This window comes from Canis lupus, chromosome 15, assembly GCF_011100685.1.
Source record: "Canis lupus familiaris isolate Mischka breed German Shepherd chromosome 15, alternate assembly UU_Cfam_GSD_1.0, whole genome shotgun sequence".
Taxonomy (NCBI): domain Eukaryota; kingdom Metazoa; phylum Chordata; class Mammalia; order Carnivora; family Canidae; genus Canis; species Canis lupus.
The window spans coordinates 64,472,979-64,500,059 of NC_049236.1; the positions used below are offsets into that span (position 1 = coordinate 64,472,979).

General features: G+C 55.1%; 1 long non-coding RNA gene across 1 annotated transcript; it reads right to left on the reverse strand.

Moving 5' to 3' along the window:
* Positions 1 to 3,011: 3,011 nt before the first annotated feature.
* Positions 3,012 to 25,388, reverse strand: LOC119869355. The gene is made up of 3 exons (XR_005370986.1): positions 25,269 to 25,388; positions 16,023 to 16,141; positions 3,012 to 3,500 (listed from the first exon to the last, which is right to left on the reverse strand). It is a non-coding gene; the product is annotated as an uncharacterized LOC119869355 (long non-coding RNA).
* Positions 25,389 to 27,081: the final 1,693 nt, after the last annotated feature.

Consider the following 27,081-nt stretch of genomic DNA (forward strand, 5'->3'; position numbering starts at 1 on the left):
TCCCGGGGCTGCACCTGCGGGTGGGGGGCACGACATCGACACCCCCGACCTGAGCTCGGTTACCCGTTGCCGCGGTTGGTGAAAGCGCAGCGAGCAAACGATCAAGAGGAAGAGGGCTCAGGTTTTGGGATTTTTTTTGGAAAAAGGAAAAAGAAAGAAACTGGATGCACAGTTGGAAGAAAGCGCAGTGGACACTGACCCCGAAGTGCCTTCCTCTCCGCGGTCGGCAGGGCTGCTCGGGCCGGGCGCTGACCTCAGCTCCTCTAAGCGCCGCCGGCATCTTCCCTGCATCTCCGTCCTCGGGCCCACGACAGCCGGGGGTGCACGTGGGCATCTCAGGGCTGTCCTGAGGCTGAGGCGGCACAGGGTTCGGCGAGCACGGAAGTCCTATCACCCCCCAACGCCCACTTACGGGGTAAGGCAGAAAACCAGAATAACCCGACTTCCTTATTTCCTGACCTGTACAAACTCAATTAACTAGGCCTGATGATCCAGTAATCTGATTTCCACATGACGCCGTGTTCCTTTCCTTCATTTTTCTGGAGGCCAACGCTCTAATTTTATTTGCAGCATTTGGGGGGAAGGAAAGTCCAACGTCTAATTTTTCTGACAAATGATTCAGAGCTATTTTCCTCCGCTTTGTAGGAGACAAACTGGAGAAGCAGAAATGGGAGCAAGTCTTATAAATACATTATGGTTGAGCTTGTCCTTAAGGATCATAAACTACTGAAAAGAAATGAAGCCACAGACGTGTTGGTTTTATTTCGAAAGCTGGCTAACAGACAGGCAGTAAGAGTAAAGGGCTCTAAAAAAAAAAGAAAAAAAAAAGTAAAGGGCTCTAAAAAAATAAATAAAAATAAATAAATAAATAAATTTTAAAAATTTTAAAAATTTTAAAAATTTAAAAAAGAGTAAAGGGCTCTGCAGGAAGGACGATAAAAAGAGAGAAAGAATCCTGGGGAAGACTTAAGGGACAAGGAAACACCCAGACGCCGTCCCCCGCCTCTTCCCAGACATCAGAATCCCTTGTTTGCTGCTTGCTCTCCGCGCTGGTTTGGATGCTTAGTAACCACCAAAGCGCTGAGGTTATTAGCTGACAATCTGTCACCGTATGGCTTAATAATGGCCAGATTTCGCCCAATATCCTACCCACTGTTTCGCCCTCTGGGTGCATTAAAATATCCCCCAAGTGGAAAACCGCAAGTTAAACTAACAGCAGAACAAGAGGACTTTACAGGTAGATGATGTGCATTTGGCTGGATTTCGTGACCTCCTTTCATGTCCTTGCAGAATTTATTTAAGCAGGTGGGAGAGTCAGAATGTGTTAGCTCACGAATTTTTTTTTTTTTTGGGGGGGGGAACTGGAACCAAAAAAAGAAAAAAAAGAGAGAAAGAAGGGAACAACTTTGAACCTACGTCTTCACCAGCGCGGCCCCCGTGCCAAGCTCAACCTCCGCGGGCTCCCCGACGAGCCCTCCCGTCCAGGGCTCCCCACGACACGGTCTGTGTCCCCGCAGGCCGCGATTGAGCTGTTCCCATGGCCAAAGCCAGGTGGAGAAATGGGACTAGTGTGAAGATAATTTTAGGCCAGAATACAGGCCAAAACCAAACACTGGTTCTGCTCAAAACTGCCTGGCTGTCCTCATTTCCTCACTTAGCCGTACATGGAGAGACGCCGCCCCCGGGACTTGCCAAATGACAAGAGCCGTGCCCATTCCCTAGCAAGAGTGATGCAAGGTGGAGACCGAGCTTACCAAGTTGGGCAAAGCCTTGCACACCTGGATATGTTAACGGGAATGAATGTGCTGGGCTGGCACAGAGGGCAAGAAAAGCCTCCAGTGGTTCATCTTCTTGACCTAAATTGGCAGATTTACGGGCTATATCCAAAGTCCTCACAACTGCATAAGGGGCTGTGCTGAAAAAGGCCGTCGGCCCCGGGAAAGAACTGCCCGGTGGAGCCTTGGTACCAAACCATTCGCGAAGTTGCACGCCGCGTCCTCCGGGCCTGCGGCGTCCAGACGCCAAAGCTAATCCATTTGGGAGGAAATTGTCTCCTCTAATATCAACCCGGTAATGCCAGTGGCCACAATCCAGACGCGGGATGTGAGATCGCAGGTGCAGTCTGCTCCCGGGCTGTAACGTGCCAAGGTTAGGGATGCAGCCAAACCATCTGGACAGGGGTCAGGCCAGGCCGGTGCTGATGGCACAGGCGCCACTCAGACCGGGGTCAGATGGTCTCCGCGTGGCTGACGGTGGCAGACTCCTCGACCGGCTCCTCGGGGTCCTCTTCTCAGCTAGACCTTGACCCTGGGGTCCCTCCTTCCCCTCCTCATGCCTGTCTCTGGCCTCCGAGCCCAGTCTCACCAAGAATCCCGCCAAGTCAGTTTGCTGAGGACCTCCCGGCCCCCCAACCCCGATACCAGTCACCTCAGGTACCTGACCGAGGTCCTCACTGCTCATCTTCGGTGCCTCCCAGGCTTACGGACACATCCTTGGCCTGCCTTCAACAAGGCTCCGGGGGGGGTCATCTTAGCAGGCGCCCCCCACCCCGACACACCTCCTAGTGGTTTCTGTTCACCGCCCTTGACCCTTGCTGCGTCCACCCCCGCTTGTCCTTGCCGGACCTGCAGTTGAGGCTCCTCTCCCTCCTCCAACTCGACGGCCTTGGCACCTACGGCAACAGCCTGGAATAACGTCTTCCTTGACATTTTAACACATAGGAATAGTTTTTTTTTTTTTTTTTTTCATGAACAGTAATGACTGTGTTGCCATAGGAGCCAAAGGTCAAGCATTTTGGTGACAACAAATGCCCCTGTCTGCTCAGCAGGGAGCCTTAAGTTTTCCTTTTTGTGATTACTTTGTTTAAATAAACTTAGCAATGACTTAGTAAACTGTGGCTTCTTCCTACTCATTTAATAAAGAGCCAAAACTGAGCATTTTAGTTCTGAGGCTTTATCTTTAAATAAACTGTTTATTTTGCAATAATTTTAGATTTTTTTTAAAGATTTGTTTATTTATTTATTTGTTTACTTATTTATTTATTTATGACAGAGAATTTGCAGAGGTGACGCGTCCTTTTCATTATGTGGTCACGTTTTTGTGATTATGTTCAGTGTTCTGAGTATCACAAATAAGGGCAGCTTTTGCTCATTACTTTCAGAGCTGGACTCTTCACGCTCCAAAGCTATCCAAGGGGAGACCCACTCCCCCAGGCAGTCGTGGGAAACCATACAGAGGTTTCACGGTGGAAGGCGGGGAAGGGGAAGGAGGAGAAAGGGCTGAATGGCACACAGCAAAGCACAAGTTGGAGGACAATCCTCGCTGACAATCCGTGTCCCTCTCTCGCAGGAAGGTCAGCCCATGGCCTCTGCACGCCCGGGAGGCCTCTGCAGCCCACCAACGGCGATCCGGCTGGTCCCCCAGCTCTCTCCTGATGCATCTGTACGCCCAGCATCTGGCTCAGCAGAGGCCATTCTGATGATCCATTTGCACAAAAGTCACTGAGGAAGAATAAATCATTTTTTTCTTTTTTTAAAAAATATTTTATTTATTTACTCATGAGACACACAGAGAGAGAGAGAGAGAGAGAGGCAGAGACAGGCAGAGGGAGAAGCAGGCTCCATGCAGGGAGCCCAATTCAGGACTCGATCCCAGGACCCCAGGATCACTCCCTGGGCTGAAGGCAGCGCTAAACCGCTGAGCCACCCGGGGATGCCAAAAAATCATAATTTTTTCTTTTACATACACAAAGTGTATTAAAATCTTTTCTAGGGGATCCCTGGGTGGCTCAGTGGTCCCAGGATCGAGTCTCGCATGGGGCTCCCCACGTGGAGCCTGCTCCTCCCTTCTGCCTGTGTCTCTGCCTCTCCCTCTCTCTCTCTCTCATGAATAAATAAATAAAATCCTAAAAAAAAAAATCTTTTCTACTCACAATCTCGTAGGCAAAACAAAGTAAAACAGAAAACCCAACTCCAATATAAATCCATCTGTGCCCGACGGCCTGGAAAGCGGAGGCACGCGTCCTGGCCCGCTGTCTGGGGAGGAGGACGGAGGAGGAGCTGACCTCGCCTGAAGGCTCCGGCGCGCCCTGCCCTCCCTCGTAACCCCGTTCACGGGACTCCCAAGCTCACTCACTCCCTGCTGTCAGTCTGCCGCTCGCTCCCCCTCTGCACCCCTGAGAGCCTTTAGTGGAAACAAATCTAGACATGGGGGGGGGGGGGCCACCCAGTCATTCATTCCATCACTCAACAAGAAAAGCATTCCTCATGTTTAGTTGTGAGATTCAGGTAGTCCCTGCCCTTGGCGCAGCTTTTCTCTCGTCATGTTTTAAGTCCAGAGAAGTTTTCTAAGCTCCTACAACATGTCCGGGCCTGGGCCAGACCCTAGGGATAAGCAGAGAATAGAACAGGTCCCATCCCTACCCTCTCGGAATCTACGGCCCAAGGGGCATCGAAGGATCACACCGAGCTCCTTTTGAGCTATGATAAGAATCCCAACGACGCGTCAAGGAAGGAAGGGAGACCTGCTGTGTGAGAGCGAGAGGGCGAGAGCGAGGGGGCGAGGGCGAGGGGGCGAGGGCGAGGGGGCGAGGGCGAGGGCGAGGGCAAGGGCGAGGGCGAGCTGCGGGATGCGGGACGCCCAGAGCAGGAGATTCACTGCCTGGAAGCGAGGTCAGGGAACGCCTCTCTGGAGGAGGGACCGTTACGGGGACCTGATGGGTGAGGGAGTCAGTGGGGCTGACTACGAGGAGCCAAGTGCAGGCTGGAGGGAGGGCCTGCTGGAATGTTCTAGAACCTGGAGGGGACAGTACGTTTGGAGCGTCGGGCTCACACGGGGCCCGTGAAGACCATGTGCACATTGTGAGTGCCACCCCCCGTGAGGTGCGGACGGACCCCAAGTTCTCAGAAGAGCGCTGTGGGACTGAATACGTGCCCCCCCCCGACCCCCCAGCCGGCCTGCTCCTCCTCCTCCGCACCCACGGCCCGGGAAGGACAGCGAGGCGGCGGGCCTGGAGGTCGGCTCCCTGACTGCACGTCGTTCCTGCGCAGCCTCAGGTACAGATCAAGGCTCAGGTGCCTCTCTCAGAAGAAGGCAAGAGCTACATCTGCTCCCCGGGCACCCCTCCCGTCCCTGGGCACCCTCTCCTGCCCCCAGGCACCCCCCACCCCCCGGGCACCCTCTCCTGCCCCCGGGCCCGCCGGCCTCTGAATTCACACGTCGCAGGCTGCACTGCCTGCCGCGAAGCCTCACCCCGGTCCCCATCATCCCTCCTTGAGCCACGGCTCTGCCTCAAGGCTCCCGTGACGATCTGGGCTCCTGCCTCGTGAATAGTATGACGAGGCCCATGTTCTTGCTGAGGGTCTGATTAAACACCAGGCAAAGCCGCAAACCCACAGGAAGAGTAACACCAGCGACAGCAGCGGTGGCAGACAGGTGCCCGGGCTCGAGCGGGGCAGCGCGGGAGGAAGGGGCGGAATGTTCCCGGCGGGGAAGGAGGGCAGCCAACGGCATCCGAGCCCCAGCCCTCCGGCCACAAAACCTTCCGGACTGCAAGGGACGAGCTACCCAAGCCAAGCCGGGCGGCGAGGGCCCTGCCCAGGCGTGTCGCGCGAGCCCTAGTCCCTTGGGTGAGCTGGCGTGCGGCCGGCCCCGCGGCTCCAGGGGACACCGGCCGAGCACTCCCATCGCCAGGGCTGTGCTCCGGGCCCAGCACCGCCCTCGAGGCGGAACTGACAGACAGAGGAGGGGACGCAGAGCGAGCACCTGGGCTGTGCGGCCACGCGGGGACTCGGGCCCACGCCACGACCCTGCGCCCCAAGCTCTCGCCCCGGCCTGGCCCAGCTTGCTCTCCGTCCCCCTGGCTCGTCCAAGGCCCTGGGACGCCCACAGTCCCTCAAGTGGCAGGCGCTGGGCCTGCTCAGGCTGGAGCACCATGTCCCACCCCCCCCCACCCCGCTCCTCCCCTTTATCTGGCGACTTATTTATCCCTCAGGAACTAATGCAACCGTCGCTTCTCCATCAGGCAAAATAGTTGCGCCGTCTGCCGTGGGCCGCACCCCACTCCCGCCTCGGATGCGGGGCCCACGAGGCTCGGCTGCGACACCCGTCTGCAGGTCGGGGCCCCCCAGGCCGCTCAGGACGCCGCCAGTGCTCAAGCGCCGCTGCCTGTCCTCGGTGCGGGAGGCTGCCCGGGCAGGGTGTCCCCAGCAGGCGTGTCCAACATCCTCCAGGGGCAGAGGGAGCACCGTGCCAACGACCCCGGCGACCCGGCTGCCTTCCATCCTCCCGGGAACTGGCCGTTCCGAGGCGTCCGGTGTCGTCGGGGCTGGATCCCCGCGAGCAGGCCGTCAAACAGGCAGCTGCCCCGTCCCAGCGAGGCCGGGGAGCCGCGTCCACCTGTCCCACCGCCTGCCAGCGCTGGGCAGGGCTCCGGACGGAAGGCCCATGCGACGGGGCGGCTCAGGGGCACCGCAGGCCGCAGCTGCTCCTGGAGGGGTGCTGAAGGCCTTCACGGGGGCCCTGGTGCCGAGTCAGACGCCGGCCCCGAGCACTCTCGGCAGGAACACCCCCCCCCAGGGTGAACGGGAGCGCAGCCGCTCCTCCTGCCCCTTCCTCCGCAGCCACGTGGGCACCGCTAGGGACAGGGAGCTCTTGAAAAACAACTGAGCCGCGTCCACATCTTCAAAACCAATAAAGACCCCCACCAGCGAACCTAACACCGCAGCATAGGGGGAAACACCACTCCCTGAAGACCTGGGGAGCCGTACGGCTTTGGGACACTTTGCCTCTCGTAGTGCAGAGCGCGGAAAGGGACGCGCAGGTCCCGGGGCTCCAGCACGACGCTGGAGGGGGGCCGCGCGGCCGACGGGGCCGGGCCCAGGCTGGTGCCCCCGCTCGCCGGTCCTGGCAGCGCGAGGCCGCTCCCGTGGGTCCCCTCCTGCAGGAGCAGAGACCCTGGCAGCGCCCACCGCGGGGCTGGGCAGGCAGGTGCTGGGCGCCTCGTGGGGCTCATTCCCCGTCCCCGACCCCCTCGTCTGCAAGCAGCTGAGCCAGGGACCCAGAGCAGGGTCGCGGGCCCCAAACCCAGCTCTCTGCACACCTGGTGAGAACCGGAGTCGCTCCCCGCCCAGCCTGAGGGCTTCTGGCGAGTGCGGGCCCGTCCCGTTATGGATCTGTGCACAGCCGCAAGCCTTCTACAAATCCAAACCCAAATACGTAGGTCGCGTATCTCCCAGGGCGATTTAACGTCACCCCAGCACAGGCCTGCTCAGAAGAACACCTCTGCCGGCCACTTAATGTCATAAAACCACTTAGCAGAAAGCAAAAAGTCGGCAGAGGATCACCACCAGGTCGCCGTCCCGACGGCATCTGCAGAGGCCAATGGGGCCCGGAGAGCAGCAGCAGCGTCTGTCCTGAACCCCTCCCGAGGTCCCCGTGCTTCGAGGCAGGCTACGCAGCCTTCTGGAGGGAAGACGCACATATTTTTATAAAAAGCCGTAGGCTGCATGCATGTAGGACTGGGGGGTCTCGGCGTCCGGGGCTCCCTTGCTGGCCGGGGACTAGGTGTTCTCTGCTCAGTACGGCGGGCGATTCTGAACTCGTGGAACAATCCTTCAAATCTGGACTCGAGGGAACGCGTGGCCCATCCTCCCACAGAGTTTCTCCTGCAGACACTAGGGTAGTATTTTCCATTTTTAAGCCGTGTGCCACTAGTCTGCTTAATTTTGGATCACGTATCTGGGAAGCTCAGAGTTTAGAGACTTCAGCTAACACAAGTGGTTTCCAAAATACTGACCTTGTGCATTAAAATGCGGCCTTTAGGGCACTCGACAAAGGAGACCGTCGCGGAAAGAGCACGAGGTCAGGACGTCAAAATACCCACGACTCCCCCCAGGGCTGTCACCGACCCAGCCCTCTGGCGACACATCTCTGACCTCTTCTGCTACCGACCCTACAAGGATTTCCTTGTCTGTCCCTAGAAAGAGCAACCTCTGCCTTCGTGGGTGACCAGAGCGGGACAGGGGTGCACGCAAGGCAGTCTGGGCATTGGGAGCCATAGCTCGCGGGAACTGGAGGCAGCCCTACTGCTGGCACAGGCACACCCAGACCATCCCGAGGAGCCATAAGGGTTTTCAAAGAAAGAGGAATCCAGGGGGGCACCGGGGGGCTCAGCAGTTGAGCATCTGCCTTCAGCCCAGGGCGTGACCCTGGGGTCCCGGGTTCGAGTCCCGCATCGGGCTCCCTGCATGGAGCCTGCTTCTCCCTCTGCCTGGGTCTCTGCCTCTCTCTGTGTCTCTCATGAATAAATAAATAAAATCTTAAAAAAAAAAAAAGAAAGTAAAATTGTTGTTCTCACATTTTTTAAAACTGAGAACCCATATTAATAGAGAAAGCTCAGTTATTTGGGAGGTTTTATTTACCCAAACATTTAATTCTTCATCCTTGTTAAATCAAGACAAGCCTATGTGTATCGTATCCATTTTCCACGCCATACGTTGAATTTCTGCCTTGAAAGGATGCTGTGCAGCAAGGAGGTGTAGACTGCATTAATCCAACGTCCCATTTAAAGCCAAACTGCTAATGCTCTCAGTTTGGATCCTTCTCCACCGGGGCTTAAACCTAGATTGTTAGATGAATTTCGATCTAACCACTCTCTGGGCTTCCTGAGTTCACACAGCAGCCAGCTAATTGCCTATGTGCGGACAGATCCGTCATCAAAAAGAAACATCAAGTGCTGCTTAAGTTTGACAATGCTAAGGAAGTGTATTCTGATAAAAATAAAAGTCAAGAAAACTTGTGAACAATGTAATGTGCACCGTAAGGAGCCAGGCGACGCGGGCCGTGACTTCCCCTGCAGGCGGCGGCTCAGAGCTCATCACAACCACTAGGAACCTCCCTCGGGGTCCTTCGTGCTTTGTGAACCTGAAGCTCAAATACACCCTCAGCGCCGCACGTGGAAAGCCCATCGGCTGGTTTAGGACACTGGGCGAAGGGCAAGGCCCCGCTACACATCGCTCATTGCGTAGTTGGTTTCAAGACAGCGTTTTTTTTCCGGTCGGGCTTTATGAGTCCAACACGGGTCAAATCTGGGCTGTTAACCTGTAGTGTGTAAAAGACAACGTACTGAATGGGAGAAAGTATTCGCAAGTGACACATCTGACGAAGGGGTAGAGCCCAAAATATAGAGAGAACATGTGCAACTTAACACCCAAAATACAAAAAGGTTTTTTTTTTTAAGATTTTATTTATTTATTCATGAGAGACACAGAGAGAGACACAGGCAGAGGGAGAAGCAGGCTCCATGCAGGGAGCCCCACGCGGGACTCGATCCCGGGACCCTGGGGTCACGCCCCGGGCTGAAGGCAGATGCTCAACCGCTGAGCCACCCAGGGGCCCCTATATTGGAATCCTTAAAAATTGGAAGGATAAAAATCCTTTGCAGCAAGCAAAGGACGTGGATGCCCTCCCAAACCTGGCTGCTACCGCCCAGAGTGTGACCGGGACGGGCCCGGCTTACGAGGGACGATAGATGCGGTCACTGGGGGCACGGACCTGCTTTTAATTTTCTGGGCTGGTTCTTGCAAAAATGGTGAACGATCTCTTCCACCCACTATGAGAAGTTCCCGACGGGGACGGAGCTCAGAGCTTCAGAGGCCGCCACCCACCCCCCGCCCCATGCAGGCCGGGCGGGAGGCGGCCAGGGCGCCCCGGGGACCTGGGAGCGTCCGCTCGGCCTCCTGACTCGCCGGGGGCACCGGGGCTCGCCACGCCTGAGCCGCTCTCCCTGCTCACGGCCGGGCCCTGCGGGGCGCGAACCCCAGCTGGCCCATCTGCTTCCTTGGCCGGTGTCCCCGGGAGGCCAGGCTGTTCTCCGGTGTCGGAGGTGGGGATCGTTTTTCCGACTTTAACGTTTTCTTGTCACTCTTTTCATTCTGGAAGAATTATCATAAAGAGCAATCTTCCATGGAAAAGTTTGGTCATCCCAGGCATGTGCCCCAGACCAGACACATGAGCTGGTTGACTTGCTCAACCTTCTATAACCTCAGATTTCCCGATTAACTCCTTTAATCTTAATTGTTTTAGAGAAAAAAAATCAAAGCCTCCAAAGCTCTTTCCTCCTAGTCTCCCGGGCACCGGTGCTGGGTCCCAGGCGGTTTTACCCCATCGCTTTGGCAAAACAATGGCTCTCCCTGGGACTTCCACGACATAATGAGGCTGTTCTCCTGCTTTGTGACTTTTTATCTCAGCGTCAACTCAGTTCTTTCGTTTATAGCTTTAATTTTTTTTATTCCTTTGAGGATAACCCAAATCAATAAAGACTCAAGACAGCACCGCTCGCATTTTTTTTCGAATATTTCTCTTGCCTATATAAGCAAAACTAAGTAATTAAATCTCCTGTAAGAGGAATTGTATTTTTTCCAGGGAAAAGAACTTCAAATGTTGATTTTTTTTCACTGGGACCTGTAAGGAAAGCTGCTAATTCCAAAACAACACTGACTAGGTAGGTATAGAACCAAATAAATGTCCCTGTTCCACCTAATTAATGTCCTAGTCAGTAATCAGAAGATGTGGATATGCATGATTATGGATAATTAAATATTCAGAATGTCCAGCTTTTTATGGGGAGCAAGAGTTGAACCTTAGAAATTACAGGAAATGTATGAATTTGTTGAATATTAATTTTCCCCGAAAACCACCTTCTTTCTCATGCTGCCTGCTCCTTTTAAAATTCTTCTAATTAGGGACGCCTGGGGGGTTCAGCAGTGGAGCGTCTTCGGCCCAGGGCGTGACCCCAGGTCCCGGGATCGAGTCCTGCATCGGGCTCCCTGCATGGAGCCTGCTTCTCCCTCTGCCTGTGTCTCTGCCTCTCTCTGTGTCTCATGAATAAATAAAATCTATTTTAAAAGACTAAAAATAAAAAATAAAATTCTTCTAATTACTTTGGTAAGGAAGGATGCAGATAAGAAAGGAAGGAAACACGCATCCCACCCACGATTATTGTATACCTGCTGCACACGCACGCACACTCTTCACACCAGCAGACAGCGATCCGTGGTTTGGGAACGTCACAATCTCTAAAGTTTCCTGTGGAAGATTCCTGTGACCTCCCATGTCCCCGCCCAATAATGCATCTCACACAGGGGAGAAGAGACTTAAGGGAGCAGGGCGTGCTTTCCCGCAGAGGACGGCCTCGTCCGCACGAGCGTGGAGCTGTGACGTTCACCCCCGACTCTACCACGGGCAACCTGGGGAGGGTCCTTCACGGGCCGGCCTGGCTGCGGGGGTCATCGGCATGGGCCGCCCGGGCCTCCAGGAAGACGCAGGGGAGCCCCCGGCCCGGGCCCACGAGCGGGGGCACAGGTGGAAATCTGCTCTGGGCAGCGACCGCCGAGTGAGGCGAGGCCTTCCTGAGCCAGGGGAGCCCGCGACTAACCCGGCGGCCGGTGCCTCGTGAGGACGGGCCCCCAACACACTCAGGGGGTGGACTGAAGCGGGCGCTTGCACAGCCCTGAGCCACAGCGCCCCGGCCACAGGAGGGCCCTGCCCACACCTGACTTGCAGTCTCCAGCCACAGAACAGGAGGGGACGCACTGTCCTGACACCCTGGGAAGCCGAGACAATAGCCCGTCTGCACTTGCCCTGCCGGGCTGCTGGACAGAACCCAGGGGAGCACTCAGGCCACAGTGGGAAGGGGTGGGCACTTAGGTGGTACTCGTGGTGCTCATGGTGCTCAGTGGTGCTCATGGTGCCCAGTGGTGCTCATGGTGTTTAGGTGGTGCTCAGTGGTGCTCATGGTGCTCAGGTGGTGCTCAGGTGGTGCTCAGTGGTGCTCATAGTGCTCAGGTGATGCTCAGTGGTGCTCATGCTGCTCAGGTGGTGCTCATGGTGCTCAGGTGGTGCTCATGGTGCTCAGTGGTGCTCATGGTGTTTACGTGATGCTCAGTGGTGCTCAGATGGTGCTCAGTGGTGTTCATGCTGCTCAGGTGGTGCTCAGTAGTGTTCAGGTGGTGCTCAGTGGGGCTCATGGTGCTCAGTGGGGCTCATGGTGCTCAGGTGGTGCTCAGGTGGTGCTCAGTGGTGCTCAGGTGATGCTCAGTGGTGCTCAGGTGATGCCCAGTGGTGCTCAGATGGTGCTCAGTGGTGCTCATGATGCTCAGTAGTGTTCAGGTGGTGCTCATGGTGCTCAGTGGTGCTCATGGTGTTCAGGTGGTGCTCAGTGGTGCTCAGATGGTGCTCAGTGGTGCTCATGGTGCTCAGGTGGTGCTCAGTGGTGCTCAGTGGTGCTCAGGTGGTACTCAGTAGTGCTCAGGTGGTGCTCAGTGGTGCTCATGGTGCTCAGGTGGTGCTCAGTGGTGCTCATGATGCTCAGTGGTGCTCAGATGGTGCTCAGGTGGTGCTCAGTAGTGCTCAGGTGGTGCTCATGGTGCTCAGGTGGTGCTCAGTAGTGCTCAGGTGGTGCTCAGTGGTGCTCATGGTGCTCAGGTGGTGCTCATGGTGCTCGGTGGTGCTCAGATGGTGCTCAGGGCCCAGCCACCTGCTGGCATCTGCACTGCTGGGAACCGGGAAGGGAGCCGTTCCCCTTCCACCCAGGAGGCCACACTTGCCCTCCGATTCCTCTACCTCTGCACCCTTCCCAGGACTACCTCACCCGGGCCTCCGTGTCTACAGCAAAACTTCATCTCCTGAACACGTGCAGCTGGGGGGGCTGCCCAACGGCAGCAGGCTGCTGGTAAGGCGGTCACGCTTCCTTTGCAAACCTCGCACTGCTGTGTGGTCCTGGGAAGCAGGTGAAGGACCCCTTCCCTCCCTCCCTCCCTCCCGTGCTCCCCACTGGGCCCTGCTGGTGCCCGGGGCATCCGCCTCCTTACCAGTGCGTCCAGCTCCCAGGCCACTTCCCCTCTCAGCACGGTCTTGCCCTTGGGGCCACCCTCTCGAGGCTCCATGCCCCGCTACCTGCCGGGCCTCGCAACCGCTGAACCACTGTGGCCCCTGCAGGTTAAGGGTCACTTCTCTCAGGGGTCACAGTGCTGGGAAGCGACACGAAGGGCTGGGGGCTCTGGCCTCAGGGGACTCCTACTCCTGTATACACGAGATGTGTAATCCAGACCCTGCAGTCTACATGCTGGAGCTTCAGGTTCCTCAGTTCAACTCAGTAAGTACTGAGCACCTGCTGTGTACACATTCACACGTGGGGGGGCGGGGAGCGAAGCTAAGACAGCACCCTGCTCTCCAAAAGCCACGAGTTCGAAGGGCGACGATGCAAACAGGTGAAGGGGAGACTTGAACTTGCAGGATACAGAGCGTTCTGGTTGGCAGACGCCGCCGCGAGGCTTCTAGAATGAGAAACTGGCCGGGGCGACGGCCTGAGGGCATGCGGCCCATGCGTCCGTCTTGGGGAAGCCTGTCTAGCCTCTCGCACCACGATTACCCGCACCGCCTTTCCCTCCCTCTGCCTCTACCTCAGATCTTAAGCCACTAGTCAAGGAGTTTGGACTCGTTCCTGGAAGAAATGGGGGTTTCTGGAAGATTCTTTTTAAAAACTGAATAATGGAGAAAATGAATCCTCTACAAAATGGAAGAGAAGAGGGTAACAGACGCTTATGGGCCCTTTGCTCCGTTTCAAGAGTCATTAGCTGACGACGACTCTTTTTCCGGAATGTGCCTCCACCCGCATCTCACTCTCACATTATTTTGAAGCAGATCCCGGCACGGCGTGTAGCTCCGAGGCGTGTACACACGACGGCGTGTAGCTCCGAGGGGTGAGGGCTGTCGTTGAGAACACGCAGGCTGCGCCGTTACCGCACTGAGAATGATGATACGCTAACGCCGTCGGCTGTCCGGTCAACGATCGAATTCACAATCCTCTTCGTAAACATCTTAGTTCATTTCTCCGCGTTTTGGGTTGATCCAACTAAGGTCCACGGCTGTGGCGGCTGCTGCCTCTTAAAGCTCGTTTGTCGTCGATAAATCCTGCCTTCCCACCTTCCTCTTCATCTCTCTTTTTCCCTTGCAACTCATTTGTCGGAAGAAACCACCTGCTTGTCATGAAGAGGTCGGGAGCTCGCGGACTTCATTCCTGTGGGGTCACTTAGCGGCTTCCGCGGCCCTCTGTATTTCCTGTGACTTGACAGTTGGATGCAGAGGCTTGATCCGCTACAGGTTCCTTCCGATGCGGCAAGGCCACTTCCCAGGGGCCAGGGGGCCCTTCCACCGGGAGACGAAGACCTGCTGTGTGGCTCCCCACGGCGCTGGCCGTCACCGGGGGTCAGGGCCAAGACCCGCGAACTCCTCCGGCGACGCGTATGGTGCTACTCTATCTCCACCTTGCCATCGCCATCGCCATTGCCATCCGCTGGCGGGAACACCTGTATAAGATGCTCATCCCACCATCTAATGGTTGGTGACCCAGGGATACACCTCATCAAATAAAGGCAAAATAAGACCAATCAATCAATCAAGAATTTTAATTCTTCCTATTTATCTATTATTTTTCGAAATGTGTTGGTTCGTTAGCATCCCCCACTGGGGACAAATGGACTTTGAGTCACTATTGCCTTGTGTCGATGTTGTAATTGAGTCACGAGCCTGAGCCCTGGGACTCAGCCCCCGGCAGCCACCCACACTGACGCTCAGCGGTTCCATCTTTGGCCAGGGGGAGCCTCACGAAGGGTTCTGAGTCCTTGTCACAGGAGCCCGGTGGTCTCTGATAGCATCCTTGCCGTCTGTGATGACAGGATGTCCCAGGCTCATCCTCTGTAGTTTCTAACTCACGCCTGGAATTAACTAGTCCTCCCAGGAGCCTTCATTCTTTTTGGTGGAAATGAGATTAATGAGCCACAGCCTGAGCGCCTGGAGGACGCCAGCAGATTCAGGTCTGCTTCCGCTCCTTTGGAGGGGGGCAGGCAGGGTGGCCTGGCCTGAAAGACTCCCAAAAGGGAGGTGAGACGGTGAGAAGGGAACGGGTGGCCAGTCGGGAGCTACTGTGACCGGCTAGGAAGGATGGCAAGGCTCTCCATCAATCTGTGGGTGTGGGGACGGGAAAGAGGCTCAGAGTCGGGGGAAACTTTGGAGGCGACGTAGTTTGCTTTGTCTGTTCAAGACAGTGGGGACGAAGGTGGGTAAAGGAGGACAGACCTGGGTCCAACGCCACGTCTCACTCCTCAGCTTCTGAGGCTCGGTGACCTGAACCGTGGGACTGCGGGGGTTGGGACGGTCTGCCTTGTGGGGTTGTTGGGAGCATGAGACGAAGCTGTAAGGGAAGCGCGCATCCTACAATGTGTGGTACCTGCTCCAGCTAAACACAAGGCGAAATCTCCATCCCACCCCAGCATGTCTGGCTCCCTTTAGAACGTGAAGGGGCCGGCCTACGTGCTCACGGACTGTCAGTAACGCTCTAGCATTTGCCTAAACCACATTTTATTGATTATCTTATTGGAAAGATGATGTATCAGATTTAATGTTGCCAAAGAAAAGCAGATCATGCGCTCTTCTGGGGGCCACTTGTTTTCTTACATCTAAGAGGACACGTTTCACTATAGAAAAGCTCAGAATAATGTTTTCATTTAAAATTGCTCCCATAAGTGACCATCAAGTATTGAAAACAAAGAATCTCAAATACTGACCAGTTGAGTCAGAGTCTCTTAAAACAGTGTCCAAGAGAGTTGTTCTGATCGATGATTTATGTAGCGCTCTGGTTTCATAAAATAGAATATTGCTTTAAGTCAATTCCTTCCCAGAACCTTCCCTGCCCATTACGTCAGTGATATCCTGTAAACCCCTCGAGGTTATTTGCTTTTCTGAGATACGGGTTTTGATGGCTCCATCAGAAGGATTTCCCAATCAAGATATTGAGGCTAGAAATAGCTGCGCAGCAGTTACGAGAGCCACATTAAGTGTTGATAAAGGGGGATTAAAACAGTGACAATATCTCTACTCTTTTAATTGTGCAGGCAAAACAAACTTTTTTAACAATTTCAGACAATAGAAAAGAGCATAAAAACTGAAACTAACCCAAGGCTCACCTGCCAGAAATAACCACCGTATTCTTCTAAATGATTTTCTCTACAGGCACGCACATAAATATGTCTTAAATATTTCATCACGATGTACATTCAGTCTGTAGCTTGCTTTTCTGATACAACTGTGAAATATAAAGTTACACTTATTAGTTCAATATATTGTAACCAGCTAATGTGTTTGTACAGGAATGAACCAACCACCTCAGAATTCTTTTTTTTTTTTTTTTTTTTTTTTTTAGATTTTATGTATTTATTCATGAGAGACACAGGCCGAGGGAGAAGCCTGCGGGGAGCCCGACGCGGGACTCGATCCCGGGACCCCGGGGTCACGCCCTGACCCAAAGGCAGATGCTCAACCGCTGAGCCCCCGGGTGGCTGCGTGGCTTTTAAGACTCAGAATCCGAAGCAGTTGCGTGCTGTTGCGCAGTTGGATGGCCGTGCAGTGTATATTCTAGTTTCTCTGACTAGCACCTCATGGTTACACATTTACATGACTTCCGATGTATTAATATTTTTAAAAATTCTTAACCAAGACCAACAGACTCTGAATCAGGTCTGGGTGGGTGATGGATACATTCTCGTCAATCTCTGTGTATGTTTATAGTTTCCATGATTTTAAAAAAAAAAATGGTGCTTGAGGGCAGCTTTTAAAAAAACCATTAAAGAAATACATGACCGTCATTAATGATATTTAATTTTTTAACAAAAATCTCGTAAATTTCCTCATCTCCAAAACCACATCCCCGTCTCTGACCACCCTCCGACCAGTACTCAGGGATGTAGCAGTTTGCCCTCCTGCAGCAGCCACACTTGCCTCTGAGATCTGGGGAGTCTTCTCTCGTCAATGTGGATGACTTTTCCTTCCTTTTCTCAAAAAAGTGTACCCGCATCGCCCTAATGAGAGGGAATGCACAAATACACTGCGGTGCAGCTACTCTGGAAAACCGTCTGGCAGCTCCCCAAAAGTTAACCCTAGAATTGCCACAGGCCCTGCTTTCCACTTCATTCTGGAATGGTCTCCCCGCAGAGCAGAGGCGGGGGCAGGCGCCCGTCCTCCGGGGTCAGGCCCACGGTACCTGATGCGGCCTGGCCCACCCTCCCAGCCCCAGGGCAGGCCTACGGTCCACTGCCACTGACTCCCTGGCTTACCGCCAGGCTGCTGTACTTCAAGGTGCCTGAGGGCCTCCCCCCTCAAAAATCTGCAAGGGGACCCCACTGAACAAGCTAGGCAGATGTTTTTAGTATCATCTTTCTGATTCTTTGATTTGTTTAAAGGCTGCTCAAGTAATTTCATTTATTTATTCATATGAGACACAGAGAGAGAGAGAGAGAGGCAGAGACACAGGCAGAGGAGAAGCAGGCTCCATGCAGGGAACCCGACGTGGGACTCGATCCCGGGACCCCAGGATCATGCCCTGGGCTGAAGGTGGCACTAACCACTGAGCCCCCCGGGCTGCCCGGAGGCAGGGCCTTTAAGGTCACACTCCTGTTTCCCCGCTTGCTAGTGACGAACTTCACCTTCCACACGCAGCATCAGGATTTACTCGAGCCTCTCAAGCATCACTGGAGGCTGCCGACCACTCCTTCCTTCCCTTCGGCTCAAATCGCCTTCTATCATCAGGTTATTTTTACTTATTCAGAAGATTCTCAAAAATGTTCAAATAGTGAAGGTATCTTTTCTAGCTGAGCTCAAAGGTGACATTTTCTTAATTGGCCAGAGAACTTAAAATACTTCAGCTATTTCTTTTTTTTTCCCCTTTTCCTTTTCTTCCTCTCTCTCTTTTTAATGTTTCAGCTATTTCAAAGCGATATCCATGAGAAACAGTCTTACATTTTTAAAAGAAAAATAGTTTTTATGTGCATCGCTCAAAAAAAGAGCTGATTTTAAAGTTTAGCTTTTGTAATCCTCAATGAAAACCAAAGGCTGACTCACATTTTTTAAAAAAGCTATTTGGAAACACTAGACATAAGCACCTGAGAGTAAGCAAGTTTGCCAATGTCTCATGTTGGGGTGATCTAAGGCAAAATTTGAATTACGTCTTCATTTTGCCAAGACTTAAAAATGTATCTTTTACAAAATATTTTATTTATTTATTTGAGAGAGAGCATGAGCAGGAGAGGGGCAGAGGGGGAGGGATAAGCAGGGTCCCCGCTGAGCCGGGAGCCCGACATGGGGCTCGATCCCAGGACCTGGGGTCATGACCTGAGCCAAAGACAGATGCTTAATGGACTGAGCCAGCCAGGTGCCCCTCAATTTACCTTTCACAAACCTGAAAAGGCTTTATATTCATATAAATTTAAGGAGGCCTCTTTCATCTCACCCCTACCCCCACCCTGTACCCCTCCACCCCTCACTCTCTCCTCTCTCTCACCCAAAATGAAACTTGATGCATTTTCCATTAGCAGCAGCAGCAGCAGCAGGGGTAGTTTGGTCTTTCGTAGCCCCCAATAATCTTAATTATTACCCCCCGCTGCCCTCCCCCGACCACGTTCGGCCATCTGATAGTCTCTCCGTCTCCCGTAACACATCACCCCAGCCTCGCCCATGGATCCCACAGAATTTCTGGAGCAGCCCTGGCTCCTTCCTACTGCCCATTTCTCACCCAGTTTCCACATGTAATTTGATAACCACACGTATGCCCCCACCAACATTTCCTAGAACGTAAATGATAAATGATCTTATATCCCCGGAAACCGATCGTTCCTTCTCCGGCTCAGGCCTGTCCAACTGCTCTTCAAAACACGGGACTTCCGGGGCTCTCTCCTCCTGGACGCCGGCCCTATCAACCCTGCCACCCCTATGACGAAACAGCCAGGGTTCCTCGCGGGTGGGGTGACGGCAATATTCGCCTTGACGTTGCCTCTCAAGCAGCACACCCCCCGGTAGCAAGAATTCCCAACTGGCAGTGGGGGATGCACAACCCCTGGCCTCTTCCCCAGGCCAACAGAGAGGTGTGAGAGGTGTTCAGGGCACCAGGCTTCCCGAGGCCCCGCTGACGAACAGACGGGCATCGAGGCTCTCCTGTCATTCTGACATGTTCTGAAATCCTCCCGTAACCGACCCACTACGTGGACTCCGTGGAATGGTGGTGTCCTAACCATTTCCCTACATCCAGACAAAGCACCGGAGCTTCCGTACGGTGAAGAGAGCATCCTTTAATCCTTAGGATAACCGTTATTGTTCTTCGTAAAGAATCCAAAAGACAGCACGAAGCAAGACTCACACGGCAAGACGTGTTCAACAACCAGACGACTGAGCCAGGGTAATGGCATCCGTCTGCCATCCCTCTGCGGGGGCACAGGCCTTTCTGGCAGAAACTGCAAAGATCCCATAAGAAGCAAAAGCACCAGCGGCGATCCGTCACGGGCTATGCTAGTAAGTGACCGTCTGTCAGTCCCGAGGTCGTGCTTCTGGACACCACGACACCGGCAAGAATATCATAATTTAAAGGGGGGAACAGACCTTCATCACCCCAACCAGGGCCAAGGCACACACAGAATTAAACACACAGTTTCCTCTCCTCAATTCCTTCCATGCCCAACACCTGCACTAAAGCTCCAACGTCCTGATTTCTTCCCCGATAGAAAACAAGATCAGGTGCCGGAGCTCGGACCCCAAGTGGAAGAGGTCGTCATTGACGTCGTGCTCTGCTCTGCAGCTTACTTTGCGACGAGTACACAGGTTTCTAAGTATCGCCCTGGGAACTGGCCGCTATTTCCTCCCCGCTCCACAGCTACCTTTTCACAGGTTCGGCCCGATACGGAAGGTGCAAATTTCCACCACAGTCTGATCGCTTAAGGGTTCTTGTGTTTGTTTTTCCAATTTGCCTTGAGAGTCTCATATACTGCTTCGGGCTTCATACCTGCAGGTTCCAGTGTACCCACAGACCCACCCTGCAGGAATTATGCAAACCTTACACAACTAATATTTGTGAGGTGTATTAGGATCCTGGCACATAAAAGAGCACTGAAATCCAAAGCAATTCTATAACTTTGTTTCTAATCGGTTGCCAGCTGGATTCTAGAAGCTCCTAGTTCCAGCTCCCAGGCATGAACACTGCTACCGTTTTATGTATAGTTTTTTTTTTTAAAGGAAAAGTCACATGAGGCTAAGGTAATGTAGCTTCAGGAAGGCTCCAGAAATCCCAGTTGTTCAGAAACACGTTAACAATGCACAGTTATTGGAAACGCAATCAGAGGGGCACCTGGGTGGCTCAGCTGGTTGCGTCCGACTCTTGATTTCAGCTCAGGTCATGATCTCAGGGGCTCGGACCCGCCTTGGGCTCTGTGCTCAGGTGGGCGTCTGCTTCAGAGTCCCTCTCCCTCTGCCCTCTGCCCTCCTCCCCTGCCCGAACACACTCTCTCTAAAATAAATAAATATTAAAAAAAAATAAACGCAATCAGATTAAAACCTTGCACTGGAGAGCTCCTCTGAACTCTACTCCGTCCGGCTGCCATCCTGGAGGGAGCTGCCCTGAAACCTCCCCGCCTTCCCGTGAACAGACTGAGAAGGAGCCGGGCAGCCCATGCCAGGTGAGGTGTGGTTAGATAAAGCCAATCCCCTCTCAAGCCCATCGTATAGATGAACCACACATAAAAGGCCAAATGCACGGCTTCTAGGTGACGTACATCGGGATGCCGGTTAGATTTGGATTCGAGATAAACCATGAAGAATTACTTAGTTCAAGTGTGTCCCAACTATTGTGTGGGACACACTTCGAATTCATTGTTTATTTGGAATTCAAATTGGATGGGGCAATCTATTTTTACTTGCTAAAACTGGCAACACTAGCCAAAGGAAAATTAAAACAGCTTATTTTCAATTGACATTGTACTACTCTGCACCGACGGAAAACACAGGTGGAAAAAACTATGTAATTGTCTATTTTGTTGTAACTATTTCTGGTACTTAAAAGTGGCAAAGGTCTCAAGGTTTAGAAATGACATCAGAACAGGTAAAAGGTAGAAGAAAGGGGCTACGCGGGTGTAAGGGTCACGCGGCACGTGTGAAGATCCACACGCCAGGAGATGTGCTGTGACACAAATTCTGTGATTTAAATAACTTAAGCTGTGACTTAAAGCAAAGTCATGCCGCACACAAGTCAGTCTTATTTATGGTCACCTTCACTGGACGGTACCCACCAGCCCCGCACGTCCAAGGGAAGAGCGATCACTGCCAAAGGCACACACTCTACTCGCCTACCTCTCTCGGAATTGCCACCGTCTTCTAAATGAAAACATTAATTTTTCCAAACTGTTTCATTCAGTGTCTTACAGCAAAGCAAACATCCGATTCCCGAACTAACACGTCCCATTTAAGCGACAGATGCTTCCGAAAGGAAGCGAACTGTCGGCAATGCGATGGCAGGATTCCGTTCGCTTTGGTGTTGAGACCGCCAACCCGCGTGGAAACACTTCTAAAACGTCCCTTTCACTGTGGCAGCGGATGCTGCAGCCACCTCCCCAGGCCCCGCTCTCACAGGGAAAATTACTGCTTCACAAAGTCTGACCGAACACCGCAAACCCTGGGCCAGGGTCCTCCTCATAAAAACACAAGCACGCTTAGACCTGGCCCAGGTGTCAAGGTGAATCCGAGACATGCCCATTACTAATGCTTTTGGGCTCTCTCGAGAGCCATTATGGATCATTCAGGTACCGTGAGCGGTCTTTTCCTAAGTTCTTTGATCTGATTCATCCAAAATGTGTGGTTCTGGGAATCTGACTTAAAGGTTTACTGAGCTGGGCCTTCCAAAAGCAAAACACTTTGTGGAAGAAGTCAAGTCCTCGGTAAGACTTTACTTCTACTAGTCTTTTTTTTTTTTTTTTTTTGACTGTTGTGCTAAATCTGAGCTGGCACATTATTAGCCTTTTCAAATTAGGCACATAGTAGGCTCAGCTGAATATTTTCTTAATTTGCACATTAAGGTTTGCCACAACAGCTGGCATCGTGCTGCAATGTCAGTGGAGATCCTCGATCTACTTAGCCTGAGCGCACGCGCAGAAGCTCTGCCTCGGAGAGGATGACCTAACGGGCACTAAACGCCAGCAAACACTATTAATAACGTTAATAGAAACAACAGTGGCTAACATTTATTGACTGCTTCCTAAGTCCCATGCGCTCTAAGTATATGTAATCATTTAAGACTTCCAACGACCTTATGAGGTTTTATTTCCCCAATTTTGTAGAAAAGAAAACCGAGGATGGTTAAGTTACTCGCCCTAAATGACACACCTGGCAAGTAATGTTAGCTTTGCGCCTGGGCAATCCAGCTGCAGAGCCTGCGGGCTTAGCACTCTGCACCACTCCCTCAGCAACCGTATCAGAGGGCGGAGAAGCGCTTCCGCCTCGCAGGTCAGGTGTCACGGGGAGGAGAGGTCACTCCTTGGACGTGCGACAGACCTCGGAGGAAAGGAGGTGACCCGGCTACAGGAATACGAGTGACCCTTCACCCCCCACTCCCAAGCAACCACGGGCAACCTCGCCGTTCTCATGAATGTGTGTGCGAGGCATTTATGGTTCACGTAGAGGCTTTAGTGTGCTGATGAGAAGGTGTCGACCCGTATCACATTGTGTAGGGTGGGGTCTCCCTTCAGGGACAAGGCCATCCTAGATGTTAGTCACCCAGAGGAGAGCTGTCAGGCCAGAACACAGGCTCTCTAGCTGGGTGGTTGACTGCACTCTCGAGCTCTCCTGGTTTTGGTCCACAAGGGCCAAGACGTGGGCCTCGGTGATGGGGTGGGATGCAATAGTCTCTGTGGGGAGTGCAGGGTCATGAGGTGTGTGCCTCTTTTACCTGCGCTTGTTTCCCTTCTGTCCTCCTTGAGTGTTGGAAAAGACCTCTGGAAAGTTCCAGCATATCTCAGAGGTCTCAGTGAGGGAGTTTTTAAATAAATGGGGCCATAGAAGAGCAGAGGGTGGCAATGGTGGTGGTGGGGAAAAGAAGAGAATCCAGATAGGGAGAAGGAGAGGGATGAAGAGGAAGCCTGCTGCAGCCTGCCATCCTCCGTCCCTCATCAGCAGCCGAAACTTGGGGGTGCTGGCCTATACTCTAATTCAGAGGAGGTGCTCCTCTATGCCTGTACACAGAGATGCTGGAGAATGGTCTACAAAATAGCCATGATGGTTCATACCACGACCAACTTCGAAAGAACTGAAGACAGTCCAAGCGTTCGCTCTTCCTTCTTTTTAAAATACGAGTGAATAAATGTAGACATTATGGTCGTTGACCATGCCCACATACGTGCAGGTGTCCACAGACAGCCGCAGGAAATGCTGTGTATACACTGAGTGCCTTTATTAAGCTAAAAAAGTCCCCTGCCAAACCTTATTCCTGGCTCAAGGAAGTATCACCTTGAGAATTTTACTGGAAGGGTAAAAAAGGAGCAGGAAGAGAAGAAAGTGGAAGAAGAAGGTGGGGGAGAGGGAGGAGAAGGAGGAGGAGAATAGAAGAGAAGCCATCAGTGTGAACTAAGCAGAGCCTTACCGAGACTGATGGGGAATGAGGCAGTTTCATTTCAGGAACCCTCACCCTCTCTCCTTTACCAACACATCTATTGTTTTTTTTTCCTAGAAAAGATATTTTGGTTCCTGAAAACAGCCTACCTTGGGATGCAAAGAATCTCATGAGATATTTACACCAGTTTTTATGTTATTTTTCTCAAACCGACTGTAAGAAGCTCTAGCAACACAGAGATCTTCAAAGAGGGAAGGCCGAAGCTTCAGGACTCGGTAAGGTGTGCACGGGAACGTAACTATGTCTTCTGGGGTCAGGAGAGCCCCAGAACTGGGAGGCTGCGGTCGGCTCGGCTCTGACCACCACCAACACCCCCCAACCCCACCAACCAGTGTGTGGACGCGGGTGAGGCTGCGCAGTGGGCCCAGCAGCCCCTCGCTCCAGCCACGGACAAGGGCAATACTCTCATCCCCAGAATAGCTGGGCTAAGCTCTAAAACTGACCAAGGAAGAGAAAACGTTGCAGCTCCTTAGGGAAAAATGCTACCTACGCTGCCTAGTAGGGCTAATGCAGGTGCCGCCAACTGCCAGGGCTGTCGGTACAAATTAAGACGAGCCACAAGATAAAACCAGAGGAAAAACCTGCCACTGGGGGATCCCTGGGTGGCGCAGCGGTTTGGCGCCTGCCTTTGGCCCAGGGCGCGATCCTGGAGACCCGGGATCGAATCCCACGTCGGGCTCCCGGTGCATGGAGCCTGCTTCTCGCTCTGCCTGTGTCTCTGCCTCTCTCTCTCTCTCTCTGTCTGTGACTATCATAAATAAATTTAAAAAAAAAAATAAAAACCTGCCACTGGCTCTACTGGCTCACTCGTTTCTCTGAGCCTGGAGCTTCATGGAGAGATTCCTAGTGAGGAGGGAAGTAAAGGAGCCTTTCACGTCCTTTAGTGAACGAACACCTCCTGCTGGGAGGGTCCCTGGAACAGCCTCACAGGGCAATGCCCTGGGGGGGGGGGGATGCGCACCCGCTGGGGTCCCCTGGGACGGGGCTGCCCCCCGCTGGGCCCCGCGCTCCCAGCCCCCGGAGCCTGCGGTGTAGCCGGAGCCGCCCCGGGGTGTTCGGGCACCGCCCGCGGACGCGACCGCGAAGGGCGCGGATCCCAAAACCAAAAGGGGGGTTTCCTGGGCTCGCAGCACGCAGAGGAAGCAAAATACAGGAAACTCTCATCTCAACTCGGGAAACTTTCCCGCAAAATGCTCGTCCTTAGGGAGCGGCCAGGAAAGCCCCAGCTGCTCCTCCAGGCGCCCCCGGGACTCGGGAGGGAGACCGCGCGGGCCGGGGGCGGGAGTGGGGGTCCCCGGCAGGGCGGCGGCCGCGGGGTCTGCAGACCCGGTCCCCGCACCCGGCGGCCCGCACACTCGGCCGGGCCCCTCCTCGCCGCGCCGCGCCCCGCCCCGCCCCGCCCCGCCCCGCGTGTTCGAGCCCCCCCAGGGCCCCGCGCGTCCGGGCCCCGCGAGTGCGTTCCGGGAGCTGAAGCCCAGCCGAGCTCCGTGGGGCCGGGCCGGGGACCCGGGAGCCGCCTCGGGGCCGCGCAGCCGCAGGGGTCCGGGACGCACGAGCCGCCGGGGCCGCCGCGGCGAGGGCTCCGGGACCCCGGGACCCCGGGAGCGCGCGGTCAGCGTCGCCCCCCGGGCTCGGGCGCCAGGCGCGGCCACCTGTTCCGCGGAGCCGCTCTCCCCAGGCGGGCCCAGCCCGACCCGCGCCCCGGCCCCCGCCCCGGCCCCGCCCGCCCCAGTACCTGCCGCGAGGACGCAGAGCGCGAACACAGCCCTGCAGACCATCGTCCCGGTGCGCGGCGCCTCCCCCGCCGGGCGGGCTGCGCGGGGCCGCGGGGACGGCGGGCGGACAGGCAGGCACCGCGGCGCGGCTCCGTCAGCGGCGAGTCCTCCGGCGCCCGGCGCGCTCCGGCCCCAGCCCCGGCCCCCGCCCCGCGCCGCCCACCGGGGCTCCAGCCCCGCCCACCGGGGCTCCAGCCCCGCCCACCAGGGCCCAGCCCCGCCCCCGCGCCGGCCCCGCCCCGCCCACCAGGGCTCCAGCCGCGCCCCGGCCCCGCCCATCGGGGGCCCTAGCCCCGCCCCCGCGCCGCCCCTAGCCCCGCCCACGTAGGGGCCCCACCCCCCAGCCCCCCTACGCCGTCCCAGCCCCGCCCCCTAGCCCCGCCTCCGCCTCCGCGGCCGCCGGGCCGCCCCCGCCCCGCCCACGGGCCCTAGCCCCGCCCACCGTCCCCAGCCCCGCCCCCCGGGGCCCCGCGCCCGGCCCAGGGCGGCCTCTGCTGGCCAGTCGGGGCGCGAGTCTGCAGCCTGGACGGGTCGGGCCGGTCCCGGCTCCAGCCCCGCCCCCCCGACCCGCGGGGACGCGCACCGCGGCGAGCAGAGCCGCACCCCCGGGAACGGGTCTCACGCAGGCGGCCGTGGGCCTCTTGGGGCCACTTGGAAGAGCCGAGCCCCCACGCCTGCGAAGGAGAGTCGCTGCACGTTCCACGCGCGAGAGCCTTTCCTCTGATTTCCCCAGATGCCCTGCAGCGCCTGCAGCCTCGGCGCGGTCGGCCCGCGCGCTCACCCCTGGGGCCTCGTCCTTCACCCTGTTCAGCTTCTAACCGGAGCAAACAGTCCTAACGCGGGGCGGTGAGACCCTGGGAAGGATGATTCCTCTTCCATTCTGCAGAGGAGAAGACTGAGGCCCGGAGAAGCGGGTCATGCACGAGGCCACGGCTGCAAGGGCTGCGTCGCAGGTCACAGTCTGCAGCAGGCCCCACGCGGGACCGTGCGCCGCCGGGCGTGCTGCACACGCGTGAACCAACGAGGCCCCCACGGCGGCCCTGGGAGGGGCCCCCCGGTGTCTTCGCTTTCAGGGCAGGATGCGGGAGCGCAGTCACCGAGCGGGTGGCCCAGGTGCCCGGGGGTCTGTATGTTCGCAGGCGAGGCTGACCTGCACCTGCACCTGCACCTGCACCTGCACCTGCACCTGCTTGGTGCTCAGGCCGCGTCCGCGCGGGGCCCGGGTCCCAGGAGGGCTGCTGGGAGCGGCCTGCGGGTCCCCCCGTCGCCCCGGGAGGCCGCGGGCATTGCTGAGCCTTCCTAGAGCGCCCCCGTCCCCGCGGCTGCCTGCTCCTTGCAGAGCCTCGGGCCCTGTGACCCGGTGCATTCCTCTGCGCGCCCCCACCTGACCTCCGGGGCAGCTTGCTTTTGTTTCCACAACCAGATTAAACTGGGCTCAAGGTGTTGATGGTTTGCTTTGTTTCATTAGTGGCTTGTTTTGGGAATTTTTTTTTGGTTTTCAGGGTTTTTTGTTTTTTGTTTTTTTTTTTTTGGTCTTGGTTCATTTGTTGATCCTTGTCGGACTAAGTAAAAGATATCACAACCAGGGGCCTATCCCTCTTTGCTCCTCCCCGGCCAGAAAACCTGCAAATTCAATTTGCAAAACATGTTTTTCTGAGGGCTTTTGACCTTGAGAGGTTTTTCCAGGTCCTGGTGTAATCTCCATGACTATGAAGAATTTCTGTATCTGGGGTGTGGTTGTCATGGAGGCAAGGGCCACACACAGATGAATTT